This window comes from Eulemur rufifrons, chromosome 2 (genome assembly GCF_041146395.1).
Source record: "Eulemur rufifrons isolate Redbay chromosome 2, OSU_ERuf_1, whole genome shotgun sequence".
Classification (NCBI taxonomy): Eukaryota; Metazoa; Chordata; class Mammalia; order Primates; family Lemuridae; genus Eulemur; species Eulemur rufifrons.
The window spans coordinates 112442864-112448971 of NC_090984.1; the positions used below are offsets into that span (position 1 = coordinate 112442864).

The 6108-nt window shown below is 50.4% G+C and overlaps 1 non-coding gene and 1 pseudogene across 1 annotated transcript; one reads left to right on the forward strand and one right to left on the reverse strand.

The window, feature by feature from the left end:
- Positions 1-4811: 4811 nt before the first annotated feature.
- LOC138398634 (elongin-C pseudogene) lies at positions 4812-5154 on the reverse strand (annotated as a pseudogene).
- Positions 5155-5422: 268 nt separating this feature from the next.
- On the forward strand, positions 5423-5526 carry LOC138381220 (small nucleolar RNA U13). The gene has a single exon (XR_011233130.1). It is a non-coding gene; the product is annotated as a small nucleolar RNA U13 (small nucleolar RNA).
- Positions 5527-6108: the final 582 nt, after the last annotated feature.

Sequence of the window (6108 nt, forward strand, 5' to 3'; positions counted from 1 at the left end):
CCCGGCCGCGGCTCCTCGCCGGCGGTGACGCCCCCCACTCCCCGCTCCCCGAAAGCTATTGGACGTAGGGGTGGCGCGGCGCCCGGGGAGCGCGCGGCGAGGGCGACCCGCCCCACCGCGCGCCGCAGACGCCGAGCCAAGGCTGGAGGGCGCGGGGCGCGCAGTGGACCGAGGCGCCCGGCTGGGAGCCGCGCTGAGACCCAGGCGCCCGCCCCCCGGCAGCGGGCGGCCGCGGACTTGCCCGCGGGGCGGCGGGAGGCGGCGGGTGCGGCGTCAGGAGCGCCGCGGCGGGCGGGGGAGCGAGCGGCGGGCGCGCCGCTACTCACTGGCTCGGCCGGCCGGCGGGCGGGCGTGGAGGCGGCCGCGGCGCGCTCGGTGGAGTTGCAGCCGGAGACACGCTTGGCTGCCTGGAAGGCGCTGCAGGAGGCGGAGGAAGGGCCGCTGCGGCCCCGCCGCAGACCTCAGCCTCGGAGGGTCACCTCTTCTCACCGCTCCCACCCTGGGCGCCCCCTCCCCTTCTTTTCTCACTTCATTTTTTCCCTCCTGTCTCTTCCCGCGCCTGGTTCTCCCGCCGGAGCCCCGAACCCACGTCCCCGCCGCACTCCTAGGAGGCTGGTGCCAGCCATGAGCCTTTTGTTTCTGGGACTGCTCTGCGTCGCCTGCGCTCTCCCCGCCAGGGGAAGCCTCGCTCCCCAGGCGCAGCTTGGTCTCTTCCCCAGCTACCTGCAGCCCGACAGGGGCGGCAGATCCGAGGCTGGAAAGAGGGCTGGAGAGAGGCGCGGCGGCCCCGGAGGAAAGCTGAGTTGCCAAGACCCGGCAGTTTCGGGAATCGGCAGCCCGGGAGCCCGGAGACGCAGCTGGGGCGGGTGCGAAGGGACCCCAGCCATGTTCCCAGAAAGAAGCTAAACCTGGAGCATTCTCCTCATCCCCCATCCCTCAGCGCCCCTGCCTGAAACCCCTCAGGGTTTTGTGGAAGGGGCCTCAGTCTCCTGAAATGCCAGGTGGTGCTGAGGTGCTCTTGAAGGGGTCACTGCAAGTATCGACATGAATGATGCTGACAAATTCCTTCGGATGCCTAGCAACGGAGCGTTGCGTGTAGTAGATGCTCAAGAAATATTTAATAAATGAAGGCATGAATTGCATGCGGCAATGTTGGATAGGAAGTAGTTTAAGTCGATACTCTGGCTTATCTATAGATAAGGTTACTTAAATTTATTGTTTATTCGACATATATATTGGAATCTTTCTATGTCCATCACTGTGCTAGGTGCTGGCCATATGACAGGGAAAAAGATAGACATGGTCCATGCCTTCGTGGGCGTTACTGTCTAGTACCATAAGGCCAAATTAGATTGTTGTTGCCTTTACTTATGAAATAGCAAGTGACTGCCCAGCTCGTTCCCAAGCCTGCCAGCTGTGGGCTTAAAACCCTACACCAGCAATTGATCTCTGAATTACATGTCACTCTAGGGTTCCTTGCAGCTTCTGGGGAGCCCTGTGTCAGCAGCATCTTTCTCACCATCCATCCCCCACTGTGACATCCAGGTTTCTGAGTCCCAAGACAAGATCCACAGAGGTCCACTGTGGTCTGTGGGAAAGGTTGGTAAGTGCTCTGTCACTGACCCTACAGGCAGCCCTGGCTGGAGCCCCAAGTTCTCTGCAGGCCCCCTTCAGGCAAAACCAGTGCCAATCTAATTGGCAGGTTCCCCAGATGCTTCAGAGCTACCTTCTTTGACTCTGTTTCCACACTTTGCCTTCGTCTACTAGAAGAAAACTGAGAGGATGATGAGGGAAATGAGGCAAGGAATCTCTACTTCTCCCAGCCATGCCCTCAGGGACACCAGTATGTATGTAAATCTGTTCTCAAGTCCAAAGGGAGCTGCTTCTAGCTCCTAAAAAAGGCTTACAAGCCTTGCTCTACCCTCTCCTCCTTAACTGTTCACACACAGGCAGTTGGAGTCCAGCCCAGTCACTGCAATTCAATGTTTTTACCTGCATCGGAATCAGAAAGCGGTGTCAGCAGAGAAAGATACGCTTTCTCTTGAATCCTCTGAGGATGGGGAGGCAAAATGAATATGCCCCCTTCACTTTTCATATTTCTCTCTATTCATTTTCCCTGCATCACTTTGAGGAAGCTCTAACTGGCCTCCTTTTACAGATGAGAAGATCAAGGCTCGGAGAGATACAGAAACACTCCCAAGGTCACAACCCGTAGATTCAAACCCAAGTTTGCATGACCCAAAGCCCCATGTTCTCTGTGCCAGAACCTTGTAAACTCATCTGGCCCCTGGAACACATGAATCTGACCCTGAAGCTGTTAGATGGGTTCTTTTGGGCAATGAAGATCTAAATATTATGTTATCTAAGTCTCCAGCCTTTCTTCCTTTGAATTGGGCTATCCTTGTTTTCTAGGGTCTACATCAGGGAATTAGTTCACTGTCCAAGGCAAATTCCTGTGGCAAAAAAAAAATAAAAATGCAGGCTTAGGATGCATCATCCTTCAGACAATCAACAAACATTTATTGAGCATCCGTCGTGTGCAAGACAGGTTGTAGATCCTCGTTAGAAGTTATTTTGGTCCCTGGGTAATCAAGGACCTTCTCCAGAATGGCATGAGCAGGACGGAACTGGGGGGGCTGGAGAGGTTTGGGGTGGAGTTGGGGGTAGGGGGAGCAGAACCAGGGTCTAGTGCTCCTGGTCTGGGTTAAAGACTTGCGGTAGTCACTGGCCCTTGTGATTATCCCTCTGCTAAATCACTGGGTGCCTCCCCCTGCCCCCCGCCCTTCCCTTTTCCCACCACCAACATTTGGGGCTTTCACCTCCACTTCTATTCTCCCTTCTTAGAATGTGGACAAAGACAACTTAGTGGCCACAAAAAAAAAAGAAAATCCACCAGAAATAAAGAAGTAAATAAATCCCAGCACCCTCTCCGCCAAAGCGCCTGAAATCAAATCCAACTGCTCCTCAACTGCGTATTTGGCACGGACTGTACGGGGTGCGGGGGTACGGGAAAGACCCCTTCCTAAGAAATTAACCCTTTGGGTTACAGCAATCCCCCTCCATCACCTTCAATTCTGCCCTTTGGTTATTTACAGACTGGATTCCACTTACCCAAAGAAGGAAAGAAGTGGTCTGTGCAGAGAAAAAACATCCAAAAGAGACGCCGCGCCAAGCGGTTCCCTGTCCCTCGGTGCCGCCGCAACTTCCATAGCTATTGCTTGGGGCGGGTTAAGTCTGGTGGAAAGAGGCCGCCTTGCGTTGCTGCGGCAGGAAAACAAAGCATCGTGGCGCAAAGTCTCTCTGCACTCGCCGTCCCCCACCAGGAGCCCGGGACTGGCTGCGGCCCGGTCCCGGGGGCATCCAGTGGTAAAGCGCCACTGCCTGTCGCCCGGGTCTCTGCAGCTCAGAACCTGCCGGGCGCCGCGACAGTTGCGATGCCGCGTGGCCCGGAGAGGGCAGGCTGGGGAAGCCCGAAACCCCCAGTCATCCCTGGCCGCGAAGTTTCCCCGAGTTGGCTGGCTCCCTGACCCCCTCCCTACGCCACAGCCCGGGATGGCTGTGAGACTCGAGGGGGTGCTGCCTGCCTGCTCGGGGCGTCTCGGGGTGGCTGGCAATGAACAGCCCAGCCAGAGAAGAGTCCAACACGGATTCCGGGGTGAGGCAGGAAAATTTCCTGGGACAGCGAATCACAGGGAGTGATGATGCGGCTTGGGGAATCCTGCTTAGTGCTGGTTCTGCAAACAGAAGGCGGGGCTGGAGGGGAGGGGGGAATGAAACTGATTAGAATCTACTTTGAATTCACGAATATCAGAATGAATTCATTAATTTGCCTCGGATTGTTTCCCTTTGGTTTCGTCATTCTTCCCTGAAGTCCAGAAGAGATCCAATCTTCCATCTTTTCCCCATCCTGACATACCGCCAAGTCCTCTTCTCAAAAGAACTACAGTCAGGTTTCCGGGTCATTTTGTGAAGATACCCCCACCCCAACACACACACACACCCTGCGTATACCCACTCAGTGGTGAAACTGTTAGGGTTATACATAGACGTTAACTTTAATGTCTCCTACCAGCAGTGTTTTCTTTCCCCAGAAAAGTTTCCACATTGTTCTCAGCATCTAACCACTCCTACATTTGTCTTCTTGTCCCAACCAGCATCTGCACAAACACACCCTTAAATATACGTTGCTCTAATCTTGGGCTTTGCTTTTGGCTTGGAAACACTGGAGACACATCAGCAGTGAAAGGGCAGAGAGGGTGTCATGTATCCTACTCCTGGAAACATGAAGCCTGGCTGCGCAGTAACAAACTCTGTGCGTAAATCCTGCAGATTTATTCTGATGACTCAAACCTCTGATTGGGGATTAATGAGGACAATATACTATGGACTCCAAAGAAGTTGTAATTAAAGTGTCAGGCTGATGAACATGTTTCATAACCAGGAGCAAGCTTCATCCTCTTCCCTTGTAAGTTTGTCTATTTTAAATCTTAAGAAAGTATTTTTTAAGCTCCTCCAAGGCATTGTGCCAAATATCTTAGCAAAAATGTACAGAGCTGTAATCCTGCTTCTCATAAAACAAGTTTTTCTTTGGCATATTTATTTATTTCTATTTGTGAAAATGTCCTTAATTTGTTGATGTAGCAAATAAATTTCACCCCTGATTGCTATGCATGCAACAGAAGATAATCTGCTTTGCAATGAACTTTATAGTTCAATTACATACAGGCAACATGCTATATATGAAAAAATTACTAACTGAACTACAGGTATTAAATACTGAAAACTTAACAGTTTATTATAATTTATTTTATTTAACCATTTAGGAAGTTCGCAGCCATCAGCAGTTCCAGTGCAATTTCAGGTGCAATTGAGAATTCAGGAATCTCCATGGAGCTGTTAGTGTAGCGAACCTTGTAGGTAAAATACATGCATACTTTTGATAGCACATGCAAAGGGATCTCTCTAAAATTGACCTCATTGGTTTCATTCTCGGTAAACTGACCTGGGCCACTCACCATGGCTTTTATTGTTCCTGACGTTGGTGTATGTTCTTTCTCTTTTTACAATAAATTCATGACTGTCAGAAGATATCAATTTGACATACATGGCATCAAGGCCTTCACAGCCACCATAGGTTTTCTCCTCTCCATCCATTATGTTCTTAGGAAATTCTACTTTGCCTCCCCAAGAACTTCAGGAGTTTCTTATCAGCCCCTACTCCAGGGCCGCTCCCCATCCCCAGCCATAAAACAAGTTTTAAGGTGATTTCTTCTCTCTGGGTTGCCACCAAAGTATAACCCCAGGTAATTTTTCTTTAAGGTAGAGCTAGAATATTTTTGTTTTTCCCTTCAACTTTCTATTTTGAAAATTTTCAAACACACAGAAAAGTTACAGTTGTTTGGTTAAAAACCAGTGCTGCGGGATCCTTTTGTAGTTCGTAAATGTGATGATTGGGTTTTCGCGTGCATGTGTGAGATGTGCCTCCCTCCAATCTTGTTACAACGTTGGCACATTACTCATCTGACATGAGGGAAAAAAGAAAACAGGAAGAGGAAAAAAGCCAATGCTAAGGTTTGTTTGTGTCCATCCAAAATTAATGTTGAAACTTAATCCCCAAAGCACTAGTATTAAGAGGCGGGACCTTTAGGAGATGATTAGGTCATGTAGACTCCACCCTTATGAACTAGTGGCTTTATAAAAGGGCTTGAGGGAGGGAATTTGTCTCTTTTTGCCCTTCTGCCACGTGAGGATGAAGCAAGAAGGCACTATCTCGGAAGCAGAGAGCAGGACTTCCCAGGCACCAAATTTGCTGGTGCCTTGATCTTGGACTTTCCAGCCTTCAGAACTATGAGATATAAATTTCTACTATTTATGAATTACCTAGTCCAGGGGTGGGAAACCTGCAGCCTGGGGGCCACTTGTGGCCTTCTGGATCCTTGAATGCGACCTTTTGACTGAATCCAAATCTTTCAGAACAAATCCTGGTCTCTTAAGACATTTTGTTATAGCAGCATGTAGGGAATAAGGGAACCGGGATCCAATCAAAGATCACATTTGGTTGTTATGTCTATTTAATGTATTTTATTCTAGAAAAGTCCTTCCATCTTT